Source organism: Adiantum capillus-veneris, chromosome 16 (assembly GCF_014529385.1).
Source record: "Adiantum capillus-veneris isolate H3 chromosome 16, ASM1452938v2, whole genome shotgun sequence".
Lineage (NCBI taxonomy): Eukaryota > Viridiplantae > Streptophyta > Polypodiopsida > Polypodiales > Pteridaceae > Adiantum > Adiantum capillus-veneris.
The window spans coordinates 59,860,704-59,879,129 of record NC_140946.1 but is presented as its reverse complement, the minus strand read 5'-3'; the positions used below and the strand labels follow the sequence as shown (position 1 = coordinate 59,879,129).

At 42.2% G+C, this 18,426-nt stretch overlaps 1 pseudogene across 1 annotated transcript; it reads left to right on the top strand.

Annotated features, from left to right (window-relative positions):
- Positions 1-11,753: 11,753 nt before the first annotated feature.
- LOC147439132 (putative CCR4-associated factor 1 homolog 6 pseudogene) lies at positions 11,754-13,907 on the top strand (annotated as a pseudogene). Its single transcript, XR_015184552.1, has 2 exons — positions 11,754-11,977; positions 12,914-13,907. The product of XR_015184552.1 is annotated as a putative CCR4-associated factor 1 homolog 6 pseudogene (transcript).
- The last annotated feature ends 4,519 nt before the right edge of the window (positions 13,908-18,426 follow it).

The following is an 18,426-nucleotide window of genomic DNA, read 5'->3' as shown; positions in this document are numbered from 1 at the left end:
CTATCTTGTTACTAGGCTTCAACAAGCCATGGGCAATCCATCTCTCCAAAGTGAAGTGCAACGGCAGATTCGTGCTCATGGGATTCTCCAAGCTCATCACCATGACGAGAGAACACCTAGGAAGCCTCCTTGTGAGACTACCAAAAGAGGTCTCTCTCCGATTCGGGAAGAAGAAGAGAATCCATATGAAGCGCTCAAGAATTTACTTCTTGACGATGCATCTCCTTCCCAAAGGAGAACTCAAGAGCCTCCACCGAAGGAACGAGAAAGAAGCGAGTCTCCCGCCACCTCGGCGGAGATGGCTCCACGAAGACGGTGGGCTAAACGCTCTCCATCACCACCAAAGCGGAGAAGACCATCGTATTCTTCTCCTCACCACAATTCGAAGAGGGATGATAACAAGCAAGAGAAGAAAAAGGCGAGAAAGAGGACACCCTCTTCTCCATCTTCTTCATCCTCTTCCTCTTATGAAAGCTATGGTGAAGACGACAAAGATCAGGACAAGAAAAAGGCGAGAAAGAGGTCACCCTCTTCTCCACCTTCTTCAAATTCTTCACCTTCTGAAGAAAGTGATGGTGCAACTTTTGAACCATCAAAAAGAAGAGGCCATAGGAAATCCTATGCCGCATGGAAGAGGTCGTCCAAGCTGAAGAAATTCAAAGAGGGAGGGAAGAGCATCTCTTTCCTTACCTATGATGGTACCTTTGGTGCCACGGACAAAGTCTTAGCCTTTATCCAGCAATTCGATGCGCCGTTTGGAGATGAGGGCTTCACGGAATCCTCTAAGCTACGCCATGTAGCTATGCACTTTCAAAAGTCCGCCAGACAATGGTGGTCTAGCCTATGAGCCAACGGTAAAGCTCCACGAACATGGAAAGCTTTAAGAGCTTCCATTATGAAGCAATTTTTGGTCACCGATGCCAAAGACAAAGTACTCACCGAATGGCGAAGCTTAAAGCTATCTCCCAATGAATCCATCCACAAATATGTAGACAAGTTTTGGGACCTAAAACTCAAAGCCACTGTCTTCAAAAAGTTGGATTTTGGAGAGCAAAAGCAACAATTTTGTGCGGGCTTAACCGAAGAAATGGCGGAGTATGTCAACTCGTAAAGACCACGTACCATATCGGCGGTAATACACCACACTATGGTGGCCTCTCGAATCAATTTCCAAACGGGGGCAAAAAAAAATAATAAGCCCCCGGAAAACAAGGGTTCCAATGAGCCTAAGGGGAAGGACAATGTCCAAAAGTCTCCTAAGGGCAACTCCAACAAAGCTAAAGAGAAGGGACTTTACAAAGGTAAGAATAAACTCTCTCCAGAAGAGCTTGAGCGTTATCGTAAGGATAACCGATGTTTCAAGTGCGGCGAACAAGGGCATGCGTACCGCACTTGTCCCCAAAAGAACAACCGCCAAGATCCTCCTAGAGCTTCCTTGGTTGAAATCCAAGAGAAGGAAATTCACCAAACTCATCACAAAGGATCTCCTCTATGCCATGCTTGGGGAAAGGTAAGAGAACATGATGCTTTTATTCTCTTTGACCCTGGTTCTACTCACAATTTTATATCTATGGAGTTAGCCACCAAGCTAGGCATACAATCCTACGAGATGGGAGATGTCCTACCCGCAGACAGTGCCTTCAAGGGGCAAGAAGCATCAGTCACTCCCTTAATTGGGAAATTGAGGCTTCATGTCCAAGGCTATGTGGACAAAGAGGACTTCTTTATCTCTCCTCTCAAGCATGAGGATGTAATCCTAGGGCACCATGGTTTGATCGCCTGGCTGCCGATGTTAAATTTCCTGAAAGGAGAATCTCCTTTAAGTTCAGGGAAAAAGACATGTATCCCCATTGTACATACACCATCTTTCAACAAGTCAATAAAGAGCTCTATTTCCGTGTACATGATTTTTGTTAAAGATTCTCAAAATGAACTTAATGCTTTAACAAAAGAAAATAAAAGCAACAAAAAGGGAATTAGAGTTATCCAATTTTCTCAAGGGGTTTCAAGATGTTTTTATTGACGACATCCCTTGTGAGCTACCTCCTAAACGAGGTAATGATGACCATGCAATTGAACTTCTTCCAGGAAGTTCACCGCCTAATAAACCTCCTTATAGAGTTTCTCAAAAGCTCAACAAGAGGAGATTATGCGGCAAGTGCATGAGTTAGTTGAGAAGGGTATGGTTAGGCCAAGCTCATCTCCATTTGCTCACCTATGCTATTAGTGCAAAAGAAAGACGGCACATATCGTATGTGTGTCGACTATAGAGCACTAAATAGGATCACTATCAAGAATAGGTTTCCCGTTCCACGGGTAGAAGACCTATTTGATAAGCTACAAGGATTGACCTACTTCAGTAGGATTGACCTAAAAAGTGGCTATCATCAAATAAGGATAGTTGATCAAGACATTGTAAAGACCGCATTTCGTACTACATTTGGTCTTTATGAATACATTGTCATGCCTTTTGGCTTGACCAATGCACCAGCCACATTCAACCGCTTGATGGAGAAGCTGTTCAGGCCTCATCGAACCTTCACTGGAGTGTTCTTTGATGATATTATCATCTACTCTAATTCATTGGAGGAACACAAGCAACATTTCCACGTAATATTTCAAGTTTTAAGAGAGAATAAACTTTATGTTAATCGAAAGAAAAGTGAATTTTTCTTGCAAGAGATTCAGTATTTAGGTCACATTATCTCTCAAAATGGCATCCAAATGGATCCATCCAAGTTAGAGGTAATAAAAGGATGGCCTAAACCAAGGAATCTTCATGAACTAAGAAGCTTTATAGGTATGTGTGCATACTATAGACGCTTCATAGAAAAGTTCTCACAAATTGCGGGACCATTACATGACTTAACAAAGAAAAGCGTTAGGTATACATGGTCTGCTAAGGAGAACAATGCTTTCGAAAAGCTTAAAGAAAAGTTTATCTCTCAACCTGTGCTTACACTATCGGATCTCTCAAAACCATTTGAGGTCCAATGTGATGCCTGTGGTGATTGCCTTGGAGCTGTTTTGCTCCAAGAAGGGCACGCCATAGGCTATGAGAGCCGAAGGCTCGACCCTCTTGAGCAAGCTCTAGGCATATACGAAAAGGAACTCCTTGCAGTTCTACATGCCTTAGACTCATGGAAGCACTATTTATTGGGGACTCCTTTCATTCTACGAACGGATCACCAAAGTCTTAAGTACTTCATGACGCAGACCAAGCTCTCCGACAAACAAATGAGGTGGGCAAATTTCCTTTCGCAATTTCATTTTCATATTGCTCACATTGCTGGCAAGCATAATCAAGTAGCCGATGCACTCTCAAGACGACCGAGAGTGAATGCGGTTTCCATAGCAACTCACAATGGTCTATCTTCAATGATAGATGAGTATGCTATTGATCCCGATTTTAGAGATGTGATTTCATCCCTTGCATTAGGGAAGAAAGAAGAACCATTTACTTTACAAGATGGTTATCTTCTCTATGGCAATAGACTATGCGTTACTAACTCACTACGTGAGAAAGTAATGTATGAATCTCATGCTCCACCTTATGCGGGGCATAGAGGGATTCGGTCTACCTTAAAGGGAATTGAAACATATTTCTATTGGCCTACCATGAAAGTGAACATACAAGAGTATGTTTCCAAATGTGTGGTATGCCAAAAGACAAAATTTGATAGAGGGAAGCAACTTGGATTGCTTCAACCCCTTCCAATCCCTAATTCACCATGGGAGAGCATATCCATGGATTTTATCTTTGGATTGCCTAAGTCTATCCATGGGAATACGGGAATATGGACGATAGTAGACAGGTTTAGTAAACAAGCTCATTTTATACCTGTCAAAAAGACTATCAAAGCCCATCAAATGGCAACCCTCTTTATTTCACAAATTTTCAAATACCATGGCTTGCCCATGTCCATAGTGTCGGATAGAGATCCTAGAATGACCAGTAATTTCTGGAAGGGTCTCTTTGAGAATTTAGGAACAAGGCTAAACTTCCCTTCGGCCTATCATCCACAAACTGATGGCCAAAGTGAAATAGCTAACCTAACCATTCTCGATCTACTAAAAGCCTATGTAACGGAAGTAGATCAAAGATCCCAATGGGAGAAGTACTTACCCTTAGTGGAGTATGCTTACAATAACACTGTACATACTTCCACGGGAAAAGCACCTTTCGAGGTAATAGAGGGAAGATCAAAAAGTCCCTTGCTACTTAAGGTACATGGTAAGATCTTCGCTGCAGATGAGTATAGCCGAGACCTACAAGAATCTTTTCAAAAGATTAAGGATGCTATCTCTATCTCACAGCAAAGGCAAAATGTTGCTGCTGACAAGCACAGAAGAGCCCAAGCCTTTAAAGAAAACGATTGGGTCTTGTTAAAGTTTCCCAAAGCTCGATTGAGGCACACGACGGGCAAGAATCCTACGGGCCACCAAAAGTACTATGCTAAACTAGCAAAAAGGTACTATGGTCCCTTTCAGATTCTTAGGCCAATCAATGAGATGGCCTATCAACTCAAGTTGCCCAATCATTGGCTCATACACAATGCTTTCCATGTGAGCCTATTAAAGCCTTACAAAGGAGAGCCACCTCAAGAACCAACTATTGAAGACCCACCGGAGATCGAGGACAAAGAGGAGGTGCTACAGCCCAAGTCCATTCTCCGACATGAAGACAAGGTATTAAGAGGCGGTAAGACTATCCGACGATATCTTATTAAGTTTAAGAATTATCCTTTTGAAGATGCTAGATGGATGCAAGGCATACAATTAAAGGATAACCTAAACCTTGTCAATGCTTACAATGCTTCCCAAGAGTAAGCAAATGTACAAAATGTTAAAAATGAACAAAATTTTTGTCTTATAAGACTCTCTCTTTTTTTTATTTGTGCACAAAAATGAAGTAGTATGCATGCTTAGATCAAGTTTGCGGAGACGACGTCTCCCAAACACCAAGTAGAGCTTGTCACTCTACTATGGAAGACTGGTAGGACTGATGTGCAGACATGCTTGCGGCAACCTCAGGCTCTCAAGCGCCAAATGGACTAGTCATCCATTATGGAATGATGTCGTAGGGTAACATAGGGATCCTCTACCCGCTAAGAAAAGGACTCATGAATATGCTTTATCTTCTCTACACCATAGTCGAGGACGACTATGATTTCAAGAGAGAGGTAATGTCATAATAATCAATATCTAATTCTCCTAAATGATTTTCTCATATTAAACTGATCATTTAATGTGGGGAGGTACCATGGGAGAAAAAGCTAGAATATTGGTTAAGCTAGCAGACCGGCCACAGTAGGGATCCAAAGGAGGGAAAATAGGGATCAAAAGGGGGGGCCATCTGCAAAAGAGCCATGTGTAACAATGGGCTAAAAAGACCCTAAGGTTCAGCCCATTAAGACTTCCAAAATGCTAAGGTTCCAAAATTCAAAGGTTGTGTCCAAAGGCCAACCCTAGGGAAAATTGGATGCTTAGTGTGTGTACAAAAGTCTTCTTCAAAGCCTACAAAGGAGGGGGCGAGCCCATTTAGTAGGGGATGAGAGAGAAAGCCACACACACACACACACACACACACACACAGGCTCCCTTTACACAAAGGGAATTAGGGACACATGTCAGCTCCCTAGGCCAGATGCCCACAAGGTGTGCCCAATTCCTATTGGAAGACCCTTGAAGTGGACCAATGAGAATTAAGCTAGAGTAATCTAGTTTAATTAATTTAAAAACATTTAATAAAAGAAACCAATGAGAATTAAGTCTCCTAGAAGACTATTGGGCAGTCTCCCAAGGGGTCCAATGAGCATTCAGGAGCCCAATGGCTTGCCTGATTCCTATTGGCCAGGAGGCAAAGGGGTCCAATGAGAGTTTAGTTTAATTATTTAATTACCTAAAGCTCTCACAAAAGGGGAAAGGGGGACACATGTCAGAAGGCTATCACTTATGCTGCTTAACACCCATTGGCTTGACTTGGGGAGGTCCAATGAGGCAAAAGCCAGACCAATCTAGCAGGAAGGGCTCGCCCAAGAGAGAGAGGGGGCTGATTTTTGCTTGGCATTGACACACACACACTCACACTTGACCATGTGTGAAGAAAGAATACTCTATCTCCTCCCAAGCTTTAATGGAGAGCTCATCACCTACTCCAAGCTTGTGAGATAGAAGCCTACATCAACACTCTCTTGGCATGTGGATGCAAATCCAACCAAGAGCCAAGCTTCAATGCATGCTCATCTTCTCTACCAAGCTAATTACTAACTAAGCTATGCTAATATGAGTGATTATGTGAGGAGATGTACATCTTTCTCGTAAGATACTCCTTCTTCCTCTCAATCTACTCTCATACCCTGCTAGCTCTCACCATCTTCGAAGGTGTGTGAGGTCTTGGGTCTGAGAACGGGGATAATTCAAGTTGTGTTTGATTAAGTGTTTTGCTTAGTGCATGAAGTTTCCATCTTCATTGCACTAGCTAGTCTTGAAGGAACACAAAGAACTGTATTGTACAATGTCTCTCTTGATGGCAGAAACCATAATACAAAGCCTTTTGGAGGGGGGACCGGCTCCATGCAAATCCGGTCCTCAAGTGTTGTCAATAGCTTAATTTCTCTCTCTTTTGAAAGTATTGTCGATGCTATCTAACTAGGTGTTATGCTTTTTGTTGCTCTCTCCACCCAAGCACTCTTGTAATTCTCATTAGGAATCTATTCTAATGAAATGCCCACTATCTTCATGCTAATTTCCGCTACACATAAGTTATTAGGCCATTAAATGTTACATTATGGATTTCTCCAAACACACTATGGTATCGGAGATGATCTTAGGACGTCCTTTCATGAGGGAAGCAAAAATGGTGCATGATTGGTCTAAAAACCATGTCTACTTGTAGTTCCAAGATTCTGTCATTCTAGTGGATCTTGTAACTGGTCGAGCACATCCCCTAGGAAACACGTTTATAATTGATCATAGATCTGACACCACAGTTCACTCGGCCCCATTGCACTATTGTTACACGTGTAAAGTGGACACTGATGTTGGGGAAGATTCTCCTTATATGGATGTACTACCTGGGATGACTGACTCGGACAATGTGGATTGGGTCCACCTAGCAGCAACCATAGACACTTGGGGAAATAGGGGGACGACCTGGGTAACACATGAGGGGGATGAAATGCCCGTACCCCTAAATATGCTACAAGCAATGCATATAGCTTCTGACAAGACTCATCCTCATATAACAAAGAAAACATACAAGTGGGTCCTTAAAGTTTCTTTAGCGACCATAGCTAGTGTTAAAAAACAGAAGCCTTGTAAGAAACGTCCCACTCGCCCCAAAAAATGTAAGGAAACATGGCGTTGGATTCCTAAACGACTATTGGAAGCCCAAGGCTACTATAAAGGAAATGATCAAATCTGGGTGCCAAAACGTAAATTGTGTTCTTGCCTGTCACCTGACCCATGTGAGCCAAATCCTGTAGCTCCAAAACAAATTGACGATCGTGGAAAGAAAAAAATCGCAGAATGCTACACACCCGCTCTAGAGCTAGTTTGGGTACCGAAGAAAGAACAATTTGTTCCACCTAGCTCAGGAAGGGAGGAGTCCTATGAAGCTTCTAGCTCCTCATGTAATGTATCCATAGAGGTAAACGCTTCTCCAAAGCCTCCACCTACAATAGTGGACCTCCATGAAACTACAAATGAATCCACACCTCCCAATGTTCAAGAATCACATGATGAACGACTTCAAGTTCGATCCTAGTAGAGTACCTTGCCACCCTTGCAACTCGACGAGGCGCCTAAGGTAATAAAAAACTACTGGCAAAAATCCTCACCTATTACCAGTTGGAACAATTGGTTTCAAAGGGTGACGAGCACATTTCAAATGGTATGATCTACCCAAGGAAAGGGGGAGTGTTTGCTGACAGTCATCATTCACTCACTCCCCTCTCAACCTTCCTCCTGACCTCTCAATCTCCCAATCTTAGGGAATGTATATATAAAGCCTTATACTCACAAAAAAAACAAAAATAATAAAGATCAAGAGAAATTAGCAAACGAGTATGCACAATAAAAGTCAAAACATTGACCAGACCTACATATTCACATCCGGTACACTGAAACAGAAACCTATGTCATAAAACACCTTTGATCCTCATCATTCGAGTGATGGAGGGTAGGTAGGATTAGTACAATAGGAGTGTTTCTGTTTTAGAGTTTAGTGATTAGCAAAGTTCTTTCTTCCCACTGATGTGCCTCCTAGGGTATTCTTTGTGTTTCCTCGTGTGTGCAGAAACGTGTTATTGTGGTTAGGATTTAGACCTTCATTGAATCTTTCTCTCATCCACTTTTCAAATCAAGCGCGATCATCAATACAAACAGGTGTTTCTTGTCCATTAGCATGGCCCCTTAACCTTTTTGCATCCATGTTTGTCTGCTTTAATTGTGATTGGGAGCATAATATTCAACGCATTTACTTAGTATCAAACATTAAATTCAATGTAATTTTTTGTCATAAGCACTTGTCTAGGTTTAAAAATCAAGCAGTCCTACTAAGCTAGTTTGACCAAGCTAGGTGTTAGAGATCTTCTCTTAATACCATGGGGAATGCCTTCCTAATAATTAATGGTTACTTAGGTTCTTAATCTGATTTAGGCAGCATTGTGTGAAATGTACTAGGGCTTTCTAGTGGGCTTATTCCCTATCATACCTTTAGCTTAAGTATTATAAAGGGAGTTTACTAGTGTGATGAGCCTGAGGAGGGTAACAGTGTTATATGACCCCCCAAGGTTACAAAATTAAAATGCTGAAGACGAACAAACAAAAATCCAAAGTGCCACAATGTAAAATCTTAAGCTGGAAGAGAAATCTCAACCTGATTGGGTACTTCATCACATGTATCGCCTATGGTACTACAACCCTAGAGGTTCCCAGTGTGGGCACTTTTCCTTGAAAGGCAAAAAACCCAAGGCATACAAAATAAGCACACACATCAAAATTGAGTCACTATGAAAAGACTTTGGGGGTTCAAAGAAAAGGTAATCAGTCAGGCGATGATTTCATGAGAAATTCCTTTTATCGTAGCTTAACTATAAGGTCTTCTAGGTATAGCCTCTAGTCAGCCCTCGGACATGAAATACTTGGCTCTCGTGATTAAACAACTTAATTGACTAGAGAAAATTGAGAAGCTTGCCCATGGTATTAATAGTCGATCTTTAGTGCCTTTCGACCGTTAAATTAGCGACCCCAGACTTGTTTAATTTTTTACCTTTACAACTGTCTATGCGTTTGATTATATTGCAATGTAATGTTTTTTGCTGACAAATGGTTTAGAATTATGCTACCAATCAATTTGCCTGCCTAAAACTGCATATGCTTTTTAATTGTATATGAGAATGCAATTACTGTGCCAATGTTGTTTGATTTTGCAGTGACTAAAAAAGGCTAAGGACATTCATCTCAAATGCTCTTCCACCTCAACGAACGAGCTTCAACTCAATAGCTTCCGAGGACGGAATCTACATCAGGAAGGGGGGCATGTTAACCCTCACGCACATTCCTATCACCTACGACGGACGCTGTATTATCTATTTGGTAGACTCAGGTACCGGGTTTGTCAGTCCAATAGGAAAAGGGTAAGAGTGATCGCCGATGAGAGGCGCACTCTAACTGGAACATTGAAGGGATTAGTTGGCTAAGCATGGGCGCCCAAGTGTGAATGGGGTGAGTTCATATAAAAGTCAACTAAACCTAAAATTCACTTATTCTCTCATTTGTGCAATTGAAGGCTGCTCTTGCTCCATCTCCATCTTCTTCTTCTTCATCTCCTTGTGTGTGTGTGTATATGCGTGAGAGAGAGAGAGAGAGAGAGAGAGAGAGAGAGAGAGAGTGTGTGCGATCGAGCATTGCGACGATGGCACGGCAACAGCGAAGCGGTTGAGCGCAGCGCAGCAGCGGCTCCTTCTTCTTTGCGACGAGGAATCCTCCACGACAGCAAGCGTAGAGCGGTGAGTGACACACCATCACCATCTTTGAGCTTACTAGTTTAGGCTAGTTGTGTGCTTGGAGCCATCTATGGCTCGCACACAGTGTATTGGCAAGTTCCTTGCATTGACACATACAACATACGCGCATAGCCAATGATTATTTGTAGCAAGGGCTCCTCGAGCAAGCGAAAAGGAGGCAAGGGGTAGCTTGGCTTGAGTGAGTTTGCCACGCCATACTAGCATTACAAATGCTTGGGCATTCCCTAAGGCTTCTAGGAGGAGTGCAAAAGAAGCTTTCCAGTGCAATGCCATTGTTGCAAGCCCCTAACGTTAGGCTAGGTTCAAACAAGGCAGCGAAACATGGTGGGGAAGGTGTGCCTAGTGCAGGTGGCTGACAACCATTGAAGAATACAAAACTTGATGTTCCAGACTCACCACAAGATTGGTGAGTTCTCCCCCCCTCGGAAGGTGCACTCTACCGCGTGCCTAGTGCAGGTGGCTGACAGCCATTGAAGAATACAAAACTTGATGTTCCAGACTCACCACGAGATTGGTGAGTTCTCCCCCCCTCGGAAGGTGCACCCTACCGTGTGTTTTTCAGTGCAAAATTTGGATTCCGTGAGTTGAATATTATTCTCTTCACTAGCAGCCAATCGCTCATGCCACTAGGTTGTTGTCGTTGAGTGTTGCTGTTACATAGGATTCTTTACAAGTTGTGTTGCCGTTGAGAGCGGAGGCAATCAAAAGCATATGCGATGCCGCCGCTCTCGTCTGAACACAGCCTTAGGCCCCTGTCACACTGGGGCACCCACCCATTTTCCCTTTGGATGGCAGATGGCCTCACAGTCACACTGGGCTATAAACAAAATTTTGGACTTTTTCAGTGAATGGCCTATGGCCAGGTGGTAGGACATCCTGGGGACTAAGTGACATGTTCATTCAGGGGGTGGGATCTACAGTGGGATGAAGGAGAGCCGTAGATCATGGCAAAGTAATCTCGGGTACCCGAGATTACTTTGCACCCAAGCCTCGAACCCATGACCTTACCTTTGCGATTCTCGTGTCCTATCCACGAGCACCTGCAGGTTTTTTGTGATGGTATGGGATGGAGATTACTCTTATACAAAATGTGGCCGAAAGTAATCTTGGGTACAAAATGTAATCTCGCGTGCCCGAGCTTACTTTTTGTACCTGAGATTACTTTTGGTGGCGTCGACAAGATCTACAGTGCTCGATGGTCTCACTCTATATCCCACGCCCCATGCCTGTGTCACTTAGTCTTGAGGGTAAGACGTGTGCGTTTCTTGTTGACTTCCAGAGCTCAAGGCCCACGATCCATGTTTGTGCTCGGACAAGTACAGATGGCCGGGCTGGTAAGGCCGGCCCTCTAAAAAGTTGCGGACCGCCTTTTGCTTTTCGTGCATTGAACAAGGGCTCACCATCTCAGCGTTTTGCCTGCCCCAATGTGACGGGGGCCTTCTCTTTTGCCCACGGTAAAGGTTGAGAGAGAGAGAGTCCTTTGCGAAGGCTGAAACTACCCCCCTCTCTAAAATTCTCTCTAATAATTATCTCTCTTCAGGGCTGCGCAGGGTGCTCTCTCTCTCTCTCTCTCTCTCTCTCTCATACAAGTGATACAACCTCTCAATCCCGCCGGGGCTCCCTCTTCTGGAGAGTGCGGGCCGTTGCAGTGAGTGCGGGCCGCTTTCACCTTTCTTGGGTTTTCTGACTCTTCTCTGCATCTCTCATCTTTGTCTCGACTCTCACGGTCGCACCCACACACATCCCCACACTCACGCATGCTGCACACTCCACGCGGGTCCCATCTTCACGCAACCTTGCGTTTTCTGTCATCTCTGTGTTTGTTAACCTACTTGGACGAGGTACAATGGCCAAGGAGGATAACAGCAGAAGAGGCTACGTAGGTGTTCTGCGGTGTCTTTGATCTAATTGCGAGGTGTTCTCCCCAGATCCAAAAGCACGCAAAGGTATATGTCCACTTCTTCTAACAACAAACTCCGATCTGCATGGATTCATAGGATTCCATGAGAGCTTCATGTATTTGACAGTCCCGCTCGGAAGCAAAGTTGAAGTTATGGTGGCGCATTGGGTTTCTTGTCCTTCTTGTGCTACATTTGTGGACTTACTTGTATGTGTTCATCTGCATGGCCTTGCATATGTTTGGACCACGTTGTGAAGGTAATAGCCTCTGAGAGCATGTTTTGGACCTTCCATCATTGTTTTCCAAAGATTTCATGCCTCATCACCCTCTTGTTTTGAGATTTGCATCAATTGTTGATGCATGTTATGCCACACTTGAAATTTTAAGCTCTGGTTTTTGCAGGCTTAAACCTTACCTCCTTTGTATTTGATCCGATTGCACTATGACCTATGTGTAGGATCATGTTTATGCCAGTGCAATCATCACATACTGCCTGATGTACAACAGGCATGCCTTTTTTAATTTTGGGCAGGCCAAAGGCCCAAATTTCACTCATGCACCTTCTATTCAGTGGGATGCATTTATGTCTTATGTTAGGAGGAGTATCTTTTACCCAGCATGGTTGAATGCTGTATTAAATTTTCTACCCCATACCAAGTGGTGGCAATTGTGGCATGCTTCTCACATTTTTGTAGGATGCCATAAACTGTTATGTTGCTTCAAATGTAAAAATTTGCTTCATCTCATTGGATAGTAATGCTATTCAGGCTTAGCCTCTTCATCCACGTTCCTATCGGTTACTTAACCTTCTGAAAATACCATCATTTTGCAGATTACAAATGTCGTTTGAAGCTTTTGTATTATGATCTGGGATTGAAAGTTGATTGCCTTTGCAAATTCTGAGTTAAATTATCAACCCTTTTAGTTTGTTTAGCAAGTTTTCTGCTACCAATCTTTGATCTCATGGTCTATTTGGCTGCAGGCTAAGTCTTATGTCTGTCATGTCAAAGATGGTGAATGGTCTGCGAATCCGTGAGGTTTGGGAAGACAATCTTGAAGAAGAGATAGAAATGATTCGTAATATTGTTGACGATTACCCATATTTGGCAATGGACACAGAATTTCCTGGTGTAGTGGTGAGGCCAGTTGGGGTTTTTAAGTCGAGCGCAGATTATCATTACCAAACCTTACGTGCCAATGTCAATATGCTGAAGCTAATACAGTTGGGTCTCACCTTCTCTGATGAAAATGGGTCCTTGCCAAGGTGTGGAACCGATGAGTATTGTGTTTGGCAGTTCAATTTTCGAGAGTTCAACTTGCGAGAGGATGTGTATGCACAAGACTCAATAGATCTTTTACGGCAAAGCGGGATGGATTTTGGGAAAAATGAAGAGAGGGGCATCGATTCGAACAGGTTTGGGGAGTTGCTTATGTCATCGGGCATTGTGATGAATGAGAATATGCATTGGATTACTTTCCACAGTGGCTACGATTTTGGGTATCTCCTCAAGTTGTTGACTTGCCAAAATCTGCCTTCAGGAGAGTCAGAGTTCTTCAGCTTGCTTAGCATATATTTTCCAACAGTGTACGACATCAAGTACTTAATGAAGTTCTGCAATAACCTACATGGGGGGCTCAATAGGCTTGCAGAGATACTGGAAGTAGAGAGGTTTGGTTCTTGCCACCAAGCAGGTTCTGATAGCTTGCTAACGTCGTGTGCTTTCCGCAAGCTGAAGGATGAGTTTTTTAATGGCTCGACAGAGAAGTATTCTGGAGTATTGTATGGATTAGGTTTGGATAATGTAGAAGCTTACTGTTGATGGTCTCTCTGTTGCATGTTTGAGAAATGTCGAGCACTTGATATGTTCATGTTATGTTATTTTATCTGTGTCTTGTGTTTGGTTCTCTTTAACCATAAAAGCACAGAATTGTATTGAAAGAGAATTGTTACAAATGCAGAGTACTTCCTGGACTCATACTTGGGACCTTTGTGGCACAGGGCCCCCTCCTCTCTCTCTCTCTCTCTCTCTCTTTCTCTCTCTCTCTCTCTCTCTCAGAAGTGTCATGATTCCACTTGTCTTCTGGAATGTTGTGGTTTGACAGGTTCTCTCTGTGAGTGTCCATTATATGAGAGAAGTTAACTCTTGCTATTGTGTGTATGACTCGTGCTCGCAGATGCGCGGGCACAGAGCCTGTTGTGCAACGCTTGAGTACTCCAAAGGGTTGGTTTGAGAATGAATTTTGGGCATATAATTTGGGACTGTTGACATAACCGCAAAGGAGGTGAATACCTTTAACTAAGCCACTTTGTCCTTAACATTGTGTTTGACCTCTTAGTCTTCTTCGAACTTGAACAAATACCTTCTATAACTAACTTGTGAGCCAAAATATTCAGAGCTTTGTAGATATTGTGCATTTCTTAGGAAAGCTCTTTCCAACTGACGAGGATTATCATGGCAAGATGTCAGCTTTCATTGATGAAGACTATTTCAGATCTTGTGTCTAAAAATTATCACACTGGTCTAGCCAGAATTTTTAATAAAAGCCTTATGTTCATTTGTGATTGGAATGTGTTAAATCAATACTATAAAAAGTATGATATCCAGCGACTAAATATGATCCTGTGGTGTGAACATATAGATAATACCACCTCCTATATGTTTCATTCGGTATTGCCGATGTTAGTGGGGATGGAAATCGTGAGTGACTATTCAAATTCTCAGTTTGTGGCTTCTTGTGGTGTTGTCAATGAGATGGTGACATTGTACCAAAATGTTGGTGGGGAAAGTGCCATTTCTTACCTTTTTAGGGTGATTTGAACAATCGAATTGAAAAAGTGTGGCTTTGCCCAACTTTTAGCTGTGGTATTTAGTGGGCACTAAGGATGATGGAGCTGACAGATATTTTACATTGTGCGTAACTACCATACCATGACTCTATACTTCACTTTCCTTTAAAGGTGGTTGTGAGCTTTCTCTAGATAAAAGGTACGATTGTTACTACTATGGTCAAATGGCACTAAGGATGATGGAGCATTGGACCCATTTCAATATGTTTTTTCATATTTTGGTATTTCATGAAAATGTGCTGTTTAAAGTGCTAGTAAGCCTACCATCACAGATCTTTCTCAAAACACACACACACACACACACACACACACACACACACACACATGAATGGTTGTACATATTGTGGTATTGATCTTACTTCAAGGCATTGATCTTACCCTTTTCCCTTGGTTGCATTGGTTGGTTTAGGAGCTCACTTTTTGATTGCCCTCCTCAAAAACTTGGCTTAAATCAAGCCTCTTGTGAACTCAATTTTTGTCTTGACATACTCTTCTTCTCCCTCATATCTTAGGATTTACTGGATGATAAGGCTATTAAATGCATTTTTGTTGGTTACAGTACTTAAGGCAAAGTTTATAGGTTACACCAGTTGCAAACAAAATGTATCTTGGTTTTGTGAGATATTGTATTTGTGAAAGATTCTGTTCAGCCTTTGTTATCATGTACCAGAGACAATAATGTAAGCTCACATGACATTTATGACACTTTGCCGCCTCTTTTAATTGTGAAAACTTGAATGTAAATTCTAATGAGACGAATGTACAGCCTACAGGGGTTTCTAAAAATATTATGTATCAGCCTATTATCGATGCAGATGTACATGATGTACATAATGTGGAAAGGGCTGAGAATGACATGCTAGAGGTATACCAGAACGGTTGGTGCATAATTTTTTTGATGGTAAATTGGATGCACCTATGTCTAATCATACTCGTTCAGGTTCTCGCCATGCATCTTATGCGTCAGATTGTTATCCTTTGGCTATTTCTAGTTTATGTGATAGTCAGGAACTTCTTTCTTTTGATGAAGTACATAATTCAAAAAATTGGATGCATGTCATGGAATCAAAATATGATGCACTTATAGAAATGACACATGGACTTTATGTGATTTACCTGGCAAAAAGGCCATTGCTACAAAGTGGGTTTACAAGTTGAAATGTAAGGCGGATGGTGAGATTGATCACTACAAGGCTAGACTTGTTGCAAAAGGTTATGCATAGCAGAAAGGCATTGAGACCTTTGCTTCCACTTGTTGTATGGCTACTGTTTGTTTTCTATGTGCATTAGCAATTCATTTTGGATAGAATATACATTAATCAAACCTTTTTACTACGTTCTTGAATGGTGATATATTTGAGGAAGTCTATTTAACGCAACCTCTCGATTTTGTCAAGAAAGGACAAGCAAATATAGTGCGCAAATGTAAGAAAACTATGTATGGATTGAAGCAGCCTCCTTGTGCTTGGTATGAGAAACCTGGCACTCATTTGGTAAAACAAGGCTTTTGTAACAGTCCAACTGAAAGCACTTTGTAGGTCAAGCGTGTGGATGATGCATTTCCCATCGTCGTTCTATATGTAGATGATTTAATGATTAGTGGTTCATGATGTCTTCATGAACCACTAATCATGATGCTGGAGATCTTGCTGATGTCACTCTTTATCAACCTGCTCTTGGATGCCTTATTTATGTATGCAATATGAGGCCATATATTCATTTTGCAGTCTCACAGGTCAATAGATTTATGCATAGCCAAGGGTCTAAGCATTGGCAAGCTATCAACATGATCTTTCACTACTTGAGTGGCACTTTACATATTGGGTTGCTTTATGCCAAGGGGACATCATTGCCACTAGATTTGCATGCTTTTTTGAACTTTGAGTGGGCTGGTTCTTATGACACCAAAGTGTCCACAACTGGATTTTGTTTCATGGTTGAGCAAGAAGCAATCTACTGTGCCCACTTTTGGTTGTTAAGATGAGTATAGGGCAGTCTTGAAATCTACGGTTGAGTGTGTGTGGCTTAAACGCCTGATGGTTGATTTGGGTGCTGGACAGGACACTGCCAACATCGTCTACACATTGCCGACATAGTCACAACGCATTGGCGGCTACAAGAAACCCAATTTTTCATGCTTGCACAAAGCACATTGAGGTGCATTATCACTAATCCAGAGAGACTCTCAGAAGGCGAGATTAGCTTGGCTTATGTGCAGACACATTGGATAACCTTGCAAATCTGTTCACAAAGGCATTGCCTCACGAGAAGTTTGAAGCTTTGCGGAAAACTTTGGCCTTGTTTCTCTTTGTGGATTGATCATGTACTCAGGACATGGCACTTCCCTATACACTATCTACTAGCTCTCATTCCCAGGGGGGAATTTGTTACCATATATGTGGTAGTGATGTGTGTGAACACACTTAGGACCGCCGAGGCATTTTTCCCCTCACTAGGAGGTTTTCCCCCCTTTGCATTGTATATACGTCCACCATTCTTGGGCTAAATCATCTTTCCATTGTGCGCTAAGAAATATACTCTTTCTTGTGTGCCTTGAGCTTCTTCATTTTCTCCAAGCTATGTGTGCATCCCTGCAACTCTTATTCCAACAGTCTCCAGCAAGATACACTAAGAGGTAAAGAAAAATTAAAAGAACATCACTATCATAGTCACATGGTTGTTGCTTCTAACTTGTGCTGCTTCTTTTTCCTCTTCATCTTCTCCACGATCACGATGCACGATATCGGCTTGATCACTTCCTCCCCTCAACGATGATATTCTCCTTTCATTGCTTCGTGAAAAGCATCTCAAGAAGTAACATCTCTTCCTTAAGAGGTATTCAAACATACATATCCGTGTGTTTTTGCATGATCATCACCTCTATACATTGAGCTTAAATTTGTGTGCAATGCTTGTGAAATGATATTTTGCTTCTGCAATGAGTATAAAATAATACTATGATGCTCAATGCTTTGTAGCTTTGGTGTTAAGCCTCCGCATGAAACAATATTTGTGAAAGCTCTTGGTGTGATAGGCCTCTTAATAGGCAATTGTTTAAGAATTAAAATATTTTTAAAAATCTAGTGATTTGTCTATCAAATATGAGAGTGTTGTTGTATTTGGATTGCTTGCCTCATGATGCTAGTGAACAAAGATGTTCTTTCAAGATGCTCTCCTAATTGCTATATACAGGTTGTAAACTCCAAGATTGAGAGCTTGCTTTGGTACACTAGTTTCCAAGTGCTTGTGCTTGCTATATTTGAGAAAGTCAAGGTTCCTAAGAATGTGTCTTGCTACTACTGCATTCTCACTAATGCACCTGTGGTGAAACTTTGATGCACCATGCTCTACATCGCTCTAGCTGGCCACAACCTATGTTGGTGTGCCCAAAAAAGGTTTCAAACCAAGTCTAAGAGGTGGTTGTTAATAGTTTCCAAGATGTTTTCATCGGGACAAGATACCCAAGGCCCACATATATTTCCCTTTGAGCATTGGCCAACGTGTGTGTTAGAAAGCTGACAGATCCATTGGTAGATTAATTTTGCTATCAAGATTGCTACTATGTTTGATGAATTTGGCCAAGAGGATCTAACAATAGGTGATGGTGTGAGCCTTGAAAGTTGAGAAATTTTGATCCGAAGGATCCA